This window comes from Chiloscyllium punctatum, chromosome 14, assembly GCF_047496795.1.
Source record: "Chiloscyllium punctatum isolate Juve2018m chromosome 14, sChiPun1.3, whole genome shotgun sequence".
NCBI classification, from domain to species: Eukaryota; Metazoa; Chordata; class Chondrichthyes; order Orectolobiformes; family Hemiscylliidae; genus Chiloscyllium; species Chiloscyllium punctatum.
In genome coordinates, this window is record NC_092752.1 from 16,294,940 (window position 1) to 16,313,278 (window position 18,339).

The 18,339-nt window shown below is 41.1% G+C and overlaps 1 protein-coding gene across 8 annotated transcripts in view; it reads right to left on the bottom strand.

Annotated features, from left to right (window-relative positions):
- LOC140485619 (chondroitin sulfate N-acetylgalactosaminyltransferase 1-like) overlaps positions 1 to 18,339 on the bottom strand; it is a 312,994-nt gene that overhangs the window by 190,501 nt on the left and 104,154 nt on the right. The window lies entirely within an intron of this gene.

Here is an 18,339-nt window from a genome sequence, read left to right on the forward strand (position 1 = left end):
GCTGAGAGACTGGACTCTGTTCTCATTGGAAAGAAGAAGGCTAAGAGGGGATTTGATAGAGACATACAAGATGACCAGAGAATTAGATAGGGTAGACAGTGAAAGTCTTTTTCCTAGGATGATGATGTCACCTTGTACGAGGTAGTATAACTACAAATTGAGGGGTGATAGAGTTAAGACAGATATTAGAGGCAGGTTCTTTACGCAGAGAGTGGTAAGGGTGTGGAATGCCCTACCTGCTAATGTAGTCAACTCAGCCATGTTAGGGAGATTTAAACAATCCTTAGATAAGCACATGGACGATTTTGGGATAGTGTAGGGGGACGAGCTGAGAATAGTTCACAGGTCGGCGCAACATTGAGGGCCAAAGGGCCTGTTCTGCGCTGTATTGTTCTATGTTACCTGACTTGAGATGATGTAATGATCAGGAAAGACTGAACAGGCTCCTTTTCAGGAGATAAAGGACCAAGAGGAGACTTGACATAGAGCCCTCCAAAGCTCTGAAGGGATTTGATAGAGTGGACATGGAGAAACTAAACCACAGGGTGTAATTAAAGATGAACATTTAACAAAGCAAGTAAAAAATTCAAAAGATATTTCTTTGCAGAGTGAGGGCAAAGAATCTGGCCACATGATGCTCATTACATTAATGCATCAAGGGAAAGCTCAGGGAGAATGGAGCAGAAGCAAAAAACCGGTTAGGATCAAACGACAGAACTGCAACACAAGGAAATTCGCACTAACAACACTGCTTGAGCTGAACGGCCTGTATATGTGTTGTAGATTCTGTGCAATTCCATGTAACGTGGCAATTACATTTTCATAATTCCATCAAAAGGAGTTCCATAAACGAGGTAATTTTTTAGATGAATCTTGGTAAGAAAACAAAAACTCCCAGTTCACTTTCACCATTGTGCCTGAAGTGGAGACTCTATTAATATTGACATGAGTGCTACATCCCACATCTGTAAAAGGTAGGAGCATCACCCAAAAGGAAACCTATGCCAATACCAGACAAAAGGTTCAACCCGGGACAGGAAATAAAAGTTACCCGACATGATAAATTTGAACTTCAGTGAACTTCACCTCAGATCCACAGCTGCAATTTATATCAAAGGAAAGCTGCTAAGTGCCAGCTCCACACTTACTGGGAGCAGCGATTTTATGTAAGCTGCTACTGCAAATACTGCATAAGTCATTAAAATTCAATCAACAAACCATCAATAATTAATGTCAGTCAATAGTAAAAGAAAGGTCAGTTATTCACAAAGGCAAACAACCATCAATACACACTATTTCAAGACAGGGAATAGAAGGAAGCTTGCATTTGTAGGACATGTTGCTACATTGCTGAACCGTCCCAATGCATTTTACAACCTCCACGCATTGTTCTGAATTAACTACTTGTTGAGTGGGAGAACTAGCAGGCAAATTTCTCCACAGCAAATTTCCATAGTACTGTATGAGTGCCAAGTTACAATTGTGCATTTGGGTGCCAGAGAGGAGCCTGAATTCATGACCTCCTGACTGAGAGGCTATAGCAACACAAAGCAGAGCAGACCAAGCCTATAGGTTTTACAAAGTTAAAAATCACACAACACTAGATTATAGTCCAACAGGTTTAATTAGAAGCACAGCTTTTGGAGCACTGCTCCTTCATCAGGTGGTGTGTGATTTTTAACTCTGTACACCCCAGTCCAACACCGGCACCTCCAAATCATATAGGTTTCACAATGCTCTTGACTGTAAACCATTAGACGTCAGCAGAGTGATTGAAATTGAGCGTGTGGGTGTGGGGTGTTAGGGTTAAGGTTATTAAGCACTTTCAATGTGGGGTGGAAATAAAATTGATTTGAAACAAATTAAATTATCTAAGTCCTTCAACTGTTTTAAGATTTTCTGAAGCTTTTTTTTGTTACAAGTTCATCTTAAGGCTTATAGAAAGATAGAAAGAGCTTAAATTAGAAGTGTGATCATTGTAGTATTGCAGGCATTTGGCGACCATTTGGTTGATCCATTGAGTAGCAAATATGTGAAAGATCAGTTGATCTGTTTTTACTTGTGCTGGCTGAGGGATAAATGCTATCCGTAACATGGGTGAAAGCTCCCACTCTCCTTGAAATATTGCCATGTTTAGTTTATTCCCCATCCGCCAGAGTGGGACAGAATACTGGGACGATTCTATGATGGCGTGAATGATGGTCCCTGTTGACAATGCAGCACTCGGGAGACAGTAGCATCTAAGGAGCAGGAGAAGAGCTCCTTATATAGAAAGAGCTAGAACATAGATTTGGCAGCAGAGACCTAGTTTGGAATGCAAACCAACAAGTGAAAGTACTGAAGATACAGGGGTATCATACAGAATTGTACAGAGGAGGTCCTTCGGCCCATCGAGTCTATATCACCAAGTAGCAAACCTATTAGATATTTAAGAACCAATTTAAGGTACAAAGTGATATAGAATTTCATCCATGGGCTCAGCTCAAATGCACTCTTGCCTCTGGGTCAGAGGATTGTAGGTTCAATCTTCACTACAAGATCTAAACACATAATCCAGGCTGAAACGGTGCAGCACGAAGATAATTTTCTTTGAGAACGTGAGAGTCACTAGTAAGGCCAGCATTTGTTGCCCTTGAACAGATTAGTTTGCTGTGCCAGAGGGCAATTCAGAGTCAACCACATTACTGTGGACCTAGAATTACACATTGGGTCAGACAACATGAGGACAGGTGATTTTCTTCCCTAACCAGTTGGGTATTCACAGCGAGAGCTTCATAATCAGACTAGCTTTCTAATCCAAATTCCGTTTACTGAATTTAAATTCCCATGGTGGCATTTCAATCCACATCCCACTAATTTAGCCTGAGCCTCTGGATTACAAATCCAGTGACATTACCACTAATACCAGGTTACTGTCTCCTGAGGAGAAAGTGAGGACTGCAGATGCTGGAGATCAGAGCTGAAAATGTGTTGCTGGAAAAGCGCAGCAGGTCAGGCAGCATCCAAGGAGCAGGAGAATCGACGTTTCGGGCATGAGCCCTTCTTCAGGAATCAGGAATTCCTGAAGAAGGGCTCATGCCCAAAACGTCGATTCTCCTGCTCCTTAGATGCTACTGTCTCCTGAGTGCTGCATTGTCAACAGGGACCATCATTCACGCCATCATAGAATCGTCCCAGTATTCTGTCCCACTCTGGCGGATGGGGAATAAACTAAACATGGCAATATTTCAAGGAGAGTGGGAGCTTTCACCCATGTTACGGATAGCATTTATCCCTCAGCCAGCACAAGTAAAAACAGATCAACTGATCTTTCACATATTTGCTACTCAATGGATCAACCAAATGGTCGCCAAATGCCTGCAATACTACAATGATCACACTTCTAATTTAATTCCCTAGTTGTAAGGTTTGGAGGAGTTTCCTGGAAATGTGAAATTCTTTCCTACTAGATTTCTCAGTCACCATTTTCTTCTTTATTCAAAATGAGTACATGCAACAACAAGGTGCACTTGAACAACAGTGCCAATTTGGATAAAAGCTTTGGGAATGTTATCAGTTGCAAACTAACTACCCTACTCTTGGTCCTTCTTTGCCAGCTCAGAATTTCCTAATTGCTGCCACTGGTAGCAGTATCACCACAGTAAGGGACTGTAGTTTAACTCAAAGGTAGAATCAAACCTGTTTCCCTGGCACCGTGAGGCAGCAGCACTAACCACTGAGCCACAATACCACCAATTTATAGTCCCTATAATGTGGAAACAGGCCCTTCGGCCCAACAAGTCCACACTGACCCTCCGAAGTGTAACCCACCCAAACCCATTCTCCTACATTTACCTCAGACTGATGCACCTAACCTTCACATTCCTGAACACTATGGACAACTTAGCATTACCAATTCACCTAATCTGCACATGTTTGGACTGTGGGAAGAAACCGGAGCACCCAGCAGAAACCCCACACAGACACGGGAAGAATGTGCAAACTCCACACAGACAGTCGCCAGAGGCTGGAATCGAACTCAGGTCCCTGGTGCTGTGAGGTAGCAGTGCTCACCACTGAGCCACTGTGCTGCCCCCTATTTATGAAATGAGAATGTTGTTTCAAGAGGCCTTCAGTAGATTGTACAAGTGGAGATAATCAAGTCTGAGGGGCCAATGGCCTGAAGAGGCAACCAAATTTGGCAAAGTAAGTAGTGAAAGCAGTTTCAATTTTTTGATTGGGCATACTTAAGCAGAGTGATTGCAGAGCTGGGAAAGCTGTTGTGAGAAGCCAGTGTGACCTGGAGGTTCTATGAACTATTAGTGCCCAACTGTTGAGTTTGAGGGAAGAATTGGAGATGCTCGCCACTCACATGGGAGGAAAGATCCTTAGATATGGTCACTCCACTGCAAAGGAACAACACTGAGACAGAGAAAGCCAAGTACAGATAACAGGGGAATATGATGCTGTTACAGACTGGGGTGGGGGTAGCAAATTATAGTGAGGGCAAAGAGACCTAAACTTGATTCAAGGCAAGTCAAACATTAACAAAAAGATTGACAATGGTTAATATTATAACAGGAGTCAATTGGGTGAGAAGCAAATACATTCAAGAAAAATTGAGTACAGGTGACTGGAGTCAATGAGAGATTGAATTAAATTTATTGTTAATAGTACACAAAATACAACTTAAATACTTGCAGGAGAGGTAATAAAAGAATAAAGAGGAGAACTATGAAGAAGCCACCAAAATTACAAAAAGGATGGCAAAGAATTTCAGAATATAAGGAAAAGACTGGAGAGAATCAGAAGTTATATTTTGGTGGGCCTTACAGTGGCAGAGTACAATCAAGGATAGGGAGATCCTGTGGCGCAGTTGTGAGGTCAATATCCCGAAAACAAAAGCTTTAGGTTCGAGTTTGGGACTTAGTGATTACAAAAGAGGTGTTTCAAATGAAGTAGCAGAAAATGAGGACTGCAGATGCTGGAGATCAGAGTCAAGACTGTGGCGCTAGAAAAGCACAGCAGGTCAAGCAGCATCCGAGGAGCAGGAGAATCAATGTTTCAGGCATGAGCCCTTCATCAGGAATGAGGCTTGTGGGCCAGGGGGCTCTGATCGTGTTTCTAACGGAGACAACCAAGATGATTATCGAACTGTAAATTTTCAAATAGGTTTATGGAAAATGGCAAGACTGGAGTCTCCAGTTCAGCTCGAGTCCTGTGCTAATTGCAGCAGAAAATCTTCCCCATGTTAATAACTCAAACACAGAATTTCATGCCATGGGCTGACAAGTGTCCTCCTCATTTTGAGGAACTACGAGGGTGATAGAGTAGTACTGATAGGTAACATGGTGGAAATCTGTGTGAGGAGTAACAGAATAGTTAACATATTAATAAAGGTGCATGGAGCATGAGATAGAAAATAAATTTAATTTTTACAGCACTTTTCACATCTCTAAGACATCTCACAGTGCCAGTAAGTTCCTTTTTGACAAGCAGTTTGTCGTTTTTCAGATAAATAGCACGTAAAGCAAAATGCGACAAACAGGAACTGAGATTAACAACTAGATAATCTAGTGATTGCCAGTATAGAGACATGGTTTGTTCCAGATTCTAAATCCAATGTCTCCACCTACCTTTTCATAGTGCTAGGGGATTGTTTGTAATCTTCTGAACTGATGAATAGGAATCTTGGTTTAATGTCACATTCAAATGACCAGTATCTCTGACAATATAGTATTCCGTAAAGAATGCAGCGATTTGCCCAGCTAAATGGACAAATCTTGGATTTAAAACCAACAGATTTTAATTCAGAGGCAATAATGAACTGAGAGGAGGGGGGGCTGGGGTCGGTGGTTAGCACTCCTGTCTCACAGCACCAGGGACCCGGGCTTGACTCCAGCCTTGGGTGACTTTCTGTGTGGAGTTTGCATGTTCTCCCTGTATCTGCGTGGGTTCCCTCTGGGTTCCTCCCACAGTCCAAAGGTGTGTAGGTTAGGGGGATTGGCCATGCTAAATTGCCCGGTAGTGTCCAGGGATGTGCAGGCTAGATAGATTAGCCATGGGAAATGTGGGGTTACAAAGATAGGTTTGGGGATGGGTCTGGGTACGATGCTCCTCAGATGGGTCAAAACAAACTCAGCTGAGTGGTGCCATCTGCACTAGAGGGATTCTATAGCAGATACAGGTCCCCCAATTAGGTTCTTGGTGCCTGATAATGAGGGAACCCACCCTGGGAGTCCTGAAGTGGACATGACAAGATCTGCTTCTGAAGCCCTAGGCAATTGCACCACTCACCTTTTTTTGAATATCAGGATAAGGCCTTTAAGTGGGCATTAACTACCCGCATATGGCCTCAATCAGTGGCGAGTTTGGAAGGCTAATCACTAGCCTTCCTGCCCCAGAAGCAGAGGGGCAGCAGGGCCCCCACCTACCCTCCTTCTGCGCGATTATAGGCATCTCAGTTCAGAGAGGGAGACATTAAATGCATCCCCTACACTGCAGACTTCATAGGGCAAAAGGCCTTCTTCAGTTCTGTAACATTTCACGATTCTATGAGGATCAGGGACCACTTCCTTTTCAGCTTATTGCCTTCTGTTTCCTACTAATCCTTGACTTGTTTGAAGTTAAATGTAGACACTATTAGCCTAAAAACCTTCACTGTTGAGCCTGTGCTAAGGCTAGCACAATACTTGCAAAGTACTTTCACTTGGAAATAAGCAAACAGGGCACAAGGTATTTCAGGAACCCAATGAAGTATCGCAGTGTATTTATAATGCAGTTTTATTGACCCATCGTGTGTCAGCTAAAGCAAATTTTGCATTGTTCCATAAGTCAAGGATACCCAATACTTCTATTAATTCTCACCTCCTTGTCAGATCTAATCAAACACAGTGGAAAAATAAGAGAGACAGCCAAAGACTTCCAGTGGGTTTACGCCAATACAAGCACAGACTTCAGTTCCCAACAAAATGAGGGCCAATAATCGCTTTGCTCAAACTCTGCCTTGGCTCCCACTGCATCATGCTGTAAATTCAAGTTCCAAAGCTGTGTCAGGCAGGATTAGAATTGCTCACCACCTCGGTTCATTCCTCACTAGAAAAATAATACACTCCCTGCAATGTACCATGAGAAAAGCAATGGCTTAGCTTACAATATAATGTGACTAATTCAAAGGAACCTTGTTTCATGGGCTGGAGAAATCATAGAGTAGGAATTGATGTACAATGCAGGCAGCTCCACAGAAACCCTGGTCAGGGTTGGGGAATGCAAGAAATTAAGTTACAACAAAGATGTACTTCTGCAGACTTTGCCATGTTTAACTCCATATTGCCCACTCTGCAGAGTTTCCAACTTCTATCAGGAGGAGGTGGTTCAGTTGGTATATCTCAGAAATGTGCACAATCGCTCCCTCTCCAATGACAATTCGTCCAACAGAAAACAACAGTTCTGAGCAGCACTGAATTTAATCTTTCAGTTAAAAAGCACACAAAACCAGTTCATGTCAGAGTGTGGAGTTCAAAACAGTCAGGCCGGGAAAACTTTCCTGTTAATCATACAACTTCCTAATTGGAAAGGTCATAAAATATTGTTGCATTAGCCAGTATAGAACTTGAGCAAAAAAAAATCAAGATTGGTTTAAAGAAAAAAATAAATTTGCCATGGTCTTTAAGGGCTTCTCTCTCATTAGACGGAGACAATCAGTGGTGTGTTTAACCTGGGGTTACCATACCTCAGGCAAGGGTGAGAAGGCAAGATTTTCATAGTAACCTTAACTAGTGTGGAGTTAAACCAACACTGTTGGCATCACTCTGCATTGCAAACCAGTAAACCAGCCAACTGAACTACCTGACCCCTATTCAAGGCTGACACCCCATTGTGAGAATATGGGGAGCACCATCAAGGTACCGTCTTTCAGATAAAATGTTAAGCCAAGGATCCATCTGCTCTCACAGATGTATGACCATAAATCACATGGAACTATTTTAGAATGTCCAATGTCATAGCAATATTTATTCCTCACATTAGCACCACAAAGCCAGATTATCTGGTCATTGTCATATTTCTGTTTTTGAAAGCTTGCTGCACACAAATTAACTCCTGTGTTTTCATATTACAACAGTGACTACATTTCAAAAGTGGTTCATACTGTAAGGAACAGAATCAAATTCAACACAGTCTTCAATCGAGAGACCTGCAAACCTTCCAATCCAAAAAGGCTCTTTGGGGATTCTCCTCGTCAGCTATTAAAGGCCATCATTCTTATCTCTGAAACAAAACAAGTCCCAAACTGAAGCACAAAGTCTATGCAAAAAGCTTCAGGGCAGACATGAATGATGTTGCACTGCCTTTTAAACAGGACTTTAAATGATAAACGTATGATTATCAATGGTGCATAAGGGTAATGGTGCTGGGTAAAAGACATTGAAGCGATTGATCAACATGATCATATCAAATGGCAGAACAGGTTCAAGGGGCTAAGATTGCTCCTTCATTCCTAGATGATTACTTGGAAGGCCTCTGGATTGAAGGTTATTGGCATGATCTTGACAGATCTGCAAAGTCACTTTATCATGTTAATTATCATGGAGGATTTTAATCTACATGTCAATTGGTCAAACCAACTTGGTCAGGGCAGCCTTGAGGAGGAGTTCCCTGATGAAGGGCTTTTGCCCAAAACGTTGATTTCGCTGCTCGTTGGATGCTGCCTGAACTGCTGTGCTCTTCCAGCACCACTAATCCAGTATTTGAGGAGGAGTTCGTTGAGTGTATCAGTGATAGTTTTCTTGAACAATATGCAACGGAACCAACGAGGGAGCAAGATATCCCAGACCTGGTCCTGTGTAATGAGACAGGAATAATTAATGTCCTCATAGTTGGGGATTCTCTTGGAAGGAGCGATCACAGTCTGGTGGATTTTGGAATACAGATGGAGAGTGTGAAGGGAGAGTGTGAAGATAAAATTCAATACCAGGATCGTGTGCTTAAACCAGGGAGACTACAATTGAATAAGGGAGGACTTGGCTAAAGTAGACAGGAAACAAAGATTTTTTTTGGTGGGACAGTTGACAAGCAGTGGAGGACTTTCAAAGCAATTTTTTGAAGTGTTCAGCAAAAATATATTCCAGTGAAAAGGAAGGATTGTAAGAAAAGGGGCAATCTGCCATGGGTGTCTAAGGAATTAAGGGAGACTATCAAATTGAAAGAGAAGGCACACAAAGCGGCCAAAAACAGCATGAAACTAAAAGATTGGGAAAACTTTTAAAGGTCAACAGAAAGCCACAAAAAGAGCTATTTAAAAAAAGAGAAAAAACTAGCACAGAATATAAAGACAGATAGGAAAAGTTTCTATAAAACAAAAAAAAAGTGGATAAAATAAATGTTGGTCCTTTAAAGGATGAGAATGGGCATTTAGTTGTGGGATATGACGAGATGGCCGAGGCATTGAGCAGATATTTTGTATTGGTCTTCACAGTGACAGACACTAATAACATGCAAATAATTGACAAAGAGACGAAGGTAGGTGAGACCTGGAAACAATCATTATTACGGAAGAGGTATGTTTGGTAAGCTAATGAAGCTAAGGATAGATAAGTCTCCTGGCTCTAATGGAATGCATCCCAGGATACTAAAAAAGCTGGAGGGAGAAATAGCAAGTGCACTGGAGATAATTTTCCAAAATTCACTGGACTCTGGGGCAGTCCCAGCAGATTGGAAAACAGTAAATGTGATGCCACTGTTTAAAAAAAGAGGTAGACAAAGGTGGAGAATTTTACACTGGTAAGGCTTAATCTGTAGTGGGAAGCTGCTTGAGTATTGTTAAGGAAGAAATAGCAGGGCACCTCGATAGAAATTGTCCCATTGGACAGACGTAACATGGGCTTATGAAAGGCAGACCATGCTTAACAAATCTTTTGGAATTCTATGAAGACACTATAAGCACAGTGGATAACAGGGATCTATTGGATGTGTATATAGAGATTTCCAAAAGACCTTTGACAAGGTGCTGTTGCATAAGACAAGGAAGCATGGTGTTGTAAGTAAAGTATTAGCATGGATTGAGGACTGTTTGACTAACAGGAAGCAAAGAGTGGGGATAAATGAGTGCTATTCTGGCTGGCAATCAGTAACTAGTGGTATGCCTCAGGGATCGGTGTTGGCACCACAATTATTCACAATTTGACATGGATGATTTGGAGTTGGGGGCCATGTGTGATGTGTCAAAGTTTTGTAGATGACACTAAGATGAATGGCAGAGCAAAGAGTGCAGAGGACTGTGAAACTTTGCAAAGGAACACAGATGCATTAAGTGAGTGGGCAAAAGTCTGGCAGATGGAATCCAATATTAGTAAATGTGAAGTCATCCATTTTGGTAGGAGTAACAGTAAAAAGGATTATTATTTGAATGGTAAAAAGTTGCAGCATGCGGCGATGCAGAGGGATCTGGGTGTCCTTGTGCATGAATCACAGAGTTGGTCTGCAGGTACAAGTAATTAAGAAGGCAATCCCTGTTAAGGGATTGAATTTAAAAGCAGGGAGGTCATGTTGCAGTTGTATAGGGTGCTGGTGAGGTCACACTTTGAGGACTGTGTGCAGTTTGGTCTCCTTACTAGAGAAAGGATATACTGACATGGGGGGGGGGGGGGGGGGGTAGAAAGAGGGTGCAGAGGTGGTTCACTAGGTTGATTCCAGAGTTGAGGGGGTTGGCTTATAAAGGAGAAACTGACTGACTAGGCTGGGATTATATTCATTGCAATTTAGAAGAATGGTGGGGTGGGGGGGGGGAGGTGGATCTCATTGAAACATACCAAATTATGAAGGGAATAGATAAGGTAGAAGTAGGAAGGATGTTTCCACTGGCAGGTGAAACTAGGACAAGAGGGCATAGCCTCAAAATTAGAGGGAGCAGATTTAGGACTGAATTGAGAAGGAATTTTTTCAACCAGAGGGATGTGAACCTATGGAGTTCCTTGCCCAGTGAAGTAGTTGACGCTACTTCAGTAAACATTTTTAAAACTAAGATAGACTTTTTTTAATAATAAAGGAATTAAGGGTTATGGTGAGAGGGTGGGTAAGTGGATCCGATCTTATTGAAAGGTGGAGCAGCTCGAAGGGCCAGATGGCCTACTCCTCATCCTGGTTCTTATGTTCTCTAAACTGAAGGAATGTTTAGCTCTTGAACTTATTTCACTGAGGACATTGCTCCTGTTAAAAGAGGAAATTGCTCCATTCTCATATCTGGAGTACCTTTAATCACATTACTTTCCCTCACAGAGGATAGCTGTCCTGTTGAAACAGGGACTTCATTTTTAAGCAGAATCCTGGGATCTCCAAGCCAGGGGAGTCTCTTCTCAACAGAATAGTGAGTCAGTCAGTCATCCAATCCCAGTGGTGGTGTCCATGGAGATGACCTCCAATGTGTGGAAGCATATTTTTATTTTCAATCTGCTGGCCAATCTCCACACTTCTGTCTTGTGAACTGTGAAATCTTCTTATGCAAAACTGAAAATCTGTTTTTTTTTTAAGTCATCTACCAATTTCTAACCAAATGCTTCTGGTCTGAAAGTTTCACAAGCTAAACATTTAGCTAAAACTTCCACAGAACTGTCCTATGCTCCTTTCATGGAGAGAAACTAAATTTGCTTCTGGCCCCAATCAAATCTCCTCCAAAACTGGCCTACAAGTCTCCCCCTCTGGACTTTCAATGTTTGATTATTCTAAAACAAAAACAAGTTAATTCCTTTCAATGTTTACTACCTCTGTCATAAACTCCTCAGTATCAACAATTTTCCATTATTCTTCTATGAATGCTCCAAGGGTATTTCAGTCATCTTCTCTCTGAGACATACTGGACGAGGACATTTCCAGAAGGACACACTGACCTTGTTTAGTTTTAGAAATTCCTTCACAAACACCCATATGTTAATAGTTTAAAATTAAAATTCTGTCTACCGTGTATGTGTATACATTCTAAAAATCACACACTTTTCATCACAATTCTAATAAATCTGACAAAACCTCATCAGCAATTCCAAGAATAATTATCTTATGAATATCATCATAGTCACATTTGCCACTAACCTAAAGGAGATTATTAATAGAATTATCTATGGATTCTCCAAAATGCTGAACTCTATTCAATTTTGCTCCTTCAAGAAATGTATTTGTTCTGAGGTTAAAAAGCTATTGTCAAAGTGTTCCAGAAATATCTGTTGCTTCTTTAACATCTTGGTGAACTATGATCTCATCAGCTATAATCCCAGTCAGGTACAAAAGTATATCTACTTGTTCAGCTTCAGATGTAGCATTTAATTTTAAAGCAATTCTGTATCCTCAGAACTATTTTATCCAAGTCATTGTTCCATTTGGCTTATCTCTGAAATGTAATCAACTTGAAAATATTATTTCTGTTATTAAGTCTTCCTAATGTGAGTAACTATTTGTTTGCTTTTAGGTTTTTTTTCTCTTCTGCAGTATTACAGTGCTACTAATACTGATGTACTGGAGCTTTTAACCAACATGGTGGATTTCCAACTCCTTTTGGCTAAAATAGATGATATTCACTATCTCCATAGGTTCACTTTCAGAATCCCACTATTTGTTGTCGTATTAAATAATTGCTGCTTCTTTAAAGCTTTACTGAATAACTTCCATCGTTTTAGTAAAGGATTTCAGCTTCAATCAAAATTTTATAGAATTATTTTTGCTCTGTGCAATTGAACAAATGTTCTTGCCTTTACCATACATTAAATGGTAGATCTTCCTACTCTAAGTGGCTTTTAACATTTTTGTTGCATTGATGTTGGTGGCTACTTCTAATTTGCCCACTTATCCATTTAATTCTGGCTTTGTGCCATTCCTAGATCTGCAACTTTATGTTAAATTGCTTCTGCAGCTCTTGATTTTCCCTTACAGTAGCCATGTCTTGAGCTGACCGTTGCCACAGCAGTGACACTTAACCTGAGCTTTTATTTTAAGATTCTAGCTTTCCCAACTTGTAGTTCTGTGACATTTTTAAAAGGTTTCCCCTTTCCCACCAAGGATTTTAATTTTTTTTAAATTCACTCAGGGAACGTGGGTGTCACTGGCTGGGCCAGCATTTACTGCCCTGCTCTAGTTGCCCTTGAGAAGGCAGTAGTGAGCTGCTTCCTTAAACAGCAACAGTCCATATGTAGTAGGTAAACTCACAAATGCCCTTAGGGAGGGATTTTGAATTAGGATTAAATTAACAGAAAAGACAACCAAGTTCTGTACCTCACAAAGAACTCCTGCTTATTCAAATAAGTACTTTCCAATTACCAGTAAAACAGCTATGAATTGTCAATGTACAGCTTCACTAGTTTAAACTTTAAGCCTTTTTAAAAAATCCTCTACTCACCCACAAACGAACAAGAAAAATCAGTTTATGAATGGAAGAGGTGGAACCAGGTACCACATTACTTGTAGAATTTGTTTGCTCACTGTTTGAATATCAACTTGGGACCATTCTCACAGACCATCAGTACACAATGCAACCATCTACAATAAATAGCACTCATATTCCATCTGCCTGGATTGCTAGCCCACTCTCACTGCAAGTCTTTTACCAGGTATGAAATGGGTTTTGCTGTTGATTGTGGATTTCGCCTTGTTGAATCTTGCCATGAGGTTCTTGTTGGTGGGGTTCTTAAATCTTCAGTACCCTTCAACTGCTGACCCAAGTTGCAAGAGCAGGCAATTTGTTGCCAGTTTTAAAGGTTTCAAACTGCTACATACAATGTGTTATGTAAGCAATCAAATCAAATCCACATCGACCAACAGCAGACACAGTTGCTCCATTGCCTCCCATGTTGTGTGAGTAATCAGATCATGATACTGTATGAGCTGCTAATTGTGATAGAGGTTAATGCCATTATCCTCTCAAAGTGTAAGGATCTGTAGAGCCTGTGTGGTCCAGTAGTGGTGAAAAAAAACCTACCAATATAATGAAAAGCAGCTCTGGTCTGAAACAAGATGTTGTTAAAGGCATGATAGCAATTATACACAGGTGATATTGGTGAGAATGATATTGTCTCTTCATTGTTACTGAGAAGATGTTAACTCTTAATCCTTTGAGAACAAGAGCTGTTCTCTTGTTAGTGTTATGAACCAGATCAAAACCTATCAAAATATATTAAAGTAGCCTAGACTCAGCCTTTTGTTATGTTAAAGGTAAGTGTAAGGTGCTGCATTCCAGATGCAATTCGATTGGTCAACTTAGTAGACATCAAGCAAAGCACACTTTTTTACAGATGGAAATAGAAATTGCTGGAAAATCTCAGCAAGTCTGGCTGCATCTGTGGAGAGAACTCAGAGTTAATGTTTCGAGTCGAGTGATCCTTCCTTAGAACTATTTTTTACTTGGCAGACAAAATTAAAAGAACTATTGAAATGCAATATAATATATATATTAAGTATTACTAATTAACTGTTCCAACATACTAACATCCCATAAACACTTGGCAAAGGCAAATTCACTAAAATAATTGCCTCACATGCAATTCCAGCAGCAGGAAGAGAACCCCAGCTTTTAGCTGTGAGAGAGAGAAGAAACAAAGTGCTTCCACATCTAGCTTCAAGATCCCAGCAAATACAGAAAGCTAAAACTAAAAAACCCGGTTCTACGGGAGCTTGACCCCACCCATTCAGGCTGCATCTACTGTTCCAACTTTTTTAAAAAAACCGTAGGGCCTCACAAGCTGCTTACTCTATTGGCTTTGAGCAGACTGCTCGGCACCTCTGTCTCAACCATTCTTCAATAAAAAAGGACTCAATACACCTCTTAAAGCAATAATATCATCACACCTCCCCCTTAAAAATACTGAATATGAAGTAGTGAGAACTTATGTGGAAGAGTAGAGAGTTCAGACTGCCAGCAGTGAAAATGGTAGATGATTATGAGTTGATTCATAAATCAAAGTTTGGCTTCCAACTTCAATTTCACTCTGAGAGGGATAGAAACTGGGGAAAAGAGAAATCCTCAGGTGGTAAAAGAAAAAGAGATTTCATTAAAGACAGTAAAGATGGTTTACCACAGGGTAAAAAGGAAACCCATGAGGGTGAAAGAGAAGTAAAAAAGCTCAGGAGTTTTCATTGTAATAAAGTAAGCTACGTAACATCACAGTGTCGGTGGTTCAGAAGAAGCACTGGGAAGATGGATGTGGGAAAACAGGATAAGCCAGTGAGTTTTGTTGAAGTGGGAAAGGAGAACACAAAAGCTAAAAAAAAACTGCAAAAGAAGGCACAATCTGATCAGGGGTTAGTTGAGAAGCAAGTGCCAGATCTCTTTAAGGAATGTACTTGAAGGGATATGGTTTGCCAGGAGGACCATGTGAAGAAGTTAAGATCTTAAGAGGTATGGGAGGAAGTCAATCTTTGATGAGGAAATTTGTCATTCAAAAGGAGTATTGCCAGAGAAAGTAGTAATCTGTGGAATTCATGGTGAGAAGAGCAACACTCAATTGGATAAAGTGAGGTTGGAGAGTCCAGTGAAAAGAAGTGGTCAGAGTAATAGAGAAATTTTCGGTTCCAGAAATATTTTACGGCTGGTAATGATACAGCTAGATCACAGGTGGGAGTGATGCCTACTGTGACTGAAAAGCCAGTGGAAAATCAAACAACTGAGATGTTACAGGATGTAAATCCTAGGACTTTTCCTTCCTGTGTGGTAGCAAGGTCAGAAAACCACAGGTGGAATCAGGAGGAGAAACATAGATAAGGGAGTTGAAGTTCAAATATCATAAACTATGTTGGTCAAATGTTGAGAGAGAAAGAAGAAGGACAAAAATACACTTCTTAAAGCCATAGTAACATCACATTAGAGTCCATGCACCATCATCCTATTGGGTGGTGCTTAAGGTACCACACAGCGTTAACCCTATCAAGCCCTGACACCCTCCTACTATCCAGGGAAGTTCACTGTAATATCCTGGTCACCAATTAGTCCTCAACAACATTGTTGAGGCAGACAATTTGGATCATTATCTCATTGCTGTTTGTGGGATCTTGCTGTGTGCAGATCGTTTGCTATGTTCACTGTTATTTTGTTCATAAAATGAGTTGGCATATTTGATCACAAAAAGCATTCTGTACAAATACCAATACTTCTATATCAAGAATCTAAATTCTGAACAGAAATGCCAAAGAACTACAGTATATGGAGGGCGAGTGTCTGATGATACAAACAAGCTGTAAACATGTAGGTGACATTTATGCAGGAAACAGTGGGAGAAACAATACAGAGTATGTTCTTCTGTAATCCAAGCGAAGGAAGTTAATTTTAAACATCACGTCAGAGGGAAACATATCCCCAGCAGGCAATTCAGACTGCTGCTTCTAAAAAGGTATAAACATAATCCACAGGAACTATTTATCACTAGTTAACTAGTCAGCTGCTCAATAAATGTTCAACAAGAATAACTTCTTGTGCATAACGGGCTTTCATTTTGAAGTTCAGATTAGATTCTTTTGACATTTAAAACTATGCTTGTTCTTTTAAAAGACAATAACAACCTAATAGCAGGTTTGACTCTTAAGGAGCATGCAATTTTTTTTGTTCTAAAGTGATTTGTAGAAAAGACGCTGCGGTCAGAAACATTGAAGCCAAAAAATGTACTGATCATGGAAATTAGATGGAATGGAACACCCAAACCTAGTGCAACAATCAGCAACCTACGAGGGTGGTAACATTACAAAGGTCAAAATGTCACAGTACCATAACAGTGCAGGAGGCCATTCAGCCCATCTCACCCAAGCTCATGCTCTTTGACTTTAACATTTTACATCACTTGGTGTCACTCAACCCAACCCCTGTCACAACTAACCCAGAATACCCTCTCTGCAGCCCACCCAATTGCTCAGGGCACCTCCCACTCGCACTAAAATTAATGACCACCCTGCCCATTTTCAATTCCATTAATACCTGCCTCTCTTTTAGGCTAGGAGAAACAGTCCTCAATAAGGCAGAAGTAGTCAAGTTGGGTGGTGGGCTCACCAACATTTGGTTACCCACCTCTAACAAGGATAGGATACTGACCCTGGCCATTCTGATTGGCTGACAGACCAGGGTTCAAGCCCCTGGACTGGTATCGACAGCAGCCCTTGACTTACTGTGTCTCTGACTAAAGGCCATCTCCCTTGACTCAACCAAGTGCTGCTGACAGCGATGACAAGCTTCCTGACTTTGCATCTTCACTAAAGGATAAGGTGATACAAGGTACTGTGAGCCTGAGGGGGCAAGGAGCAAAAAAGGCAAGGCAAGGATGCTGACAGCATTCAGGTCAGCTCAGTGAGTGAGCACTGACAGAGGAATCAAACAACCCAGCGATGTCAGTCCATTAGTTGGCTGTGTGTCCCTAAGCACAAAATGTACTTGCTGCAGCATGAGGTGAAAACCATGAGATATAGGAGCAAAATTAGTTCATTCGGCCCATTAAATCTGCTCCACCTAGCTGATATGTTTCTCAACCGTATTCTCCTAATGTTTGATCCCCTTATTAATCAAGAACCTGTCTTAAATACACTCAATGACTTGACCTCCACAGCCTTGTGGGGCAATGGATTCCATAGATTCACCACTCTCTGTCTGGAGTGCAGGACCATTCTGTAAGCAGACTGGGTTCTTAGAGTCTGGCACAAGTCAGATGTCGATTTCTATGGACATGGAGTGCACATGACTAGTGTCCATTGAGTATGTGCCCTAACAGTTTGGTGCCCAGTGCCCAACATGGAAGTCCTTTGGAGCAAGTGGCAACATGAAGTTGTGACATACCTGCTCAGATTTCCATGTAGCGGACTTTCAATATTTAAATTTGTCTGGCATGATTGGGAATGTCAGAAGCTGCATATGAATAAGGCAAGATATACTGGTAACAAGGTCACTAATTCCCCTTTATTGACAACTAGCCACTGCTTTGACGTCCATGAGGAAAGATGTAATGAGTTGCTCCCAACATCGAAAGAGCCTTGCTAGACCTCTGACATGATTCTGTCAGAAATCTCATCACAACCCACATTATTCAAGCCCAGGAAGACTGCACCTAATGTCTGCCATACTAATATCACTAGTACCCGATTGCTATCATTGCTCAAAGAAAATGTAGTTTATTGTAAGAGCCACAATGGACCATTCAGTCCCTTGAATTCTCAACCTAGAAGGAGAATGGGTGGCAGCAAATCTACCTTGTGTACCTTTCAATGAAGTGACTGAGCTGTGAATCCAACACAATGAGCAGCAATGTGGATCTGATCTCACTGCTCACACAACACATGATCTAAGTGAATGGTAGGGCAGGTTTTTGGGCTGACTCTTCATTTTCTCCAAACCCCAAAACTGAAAGAACT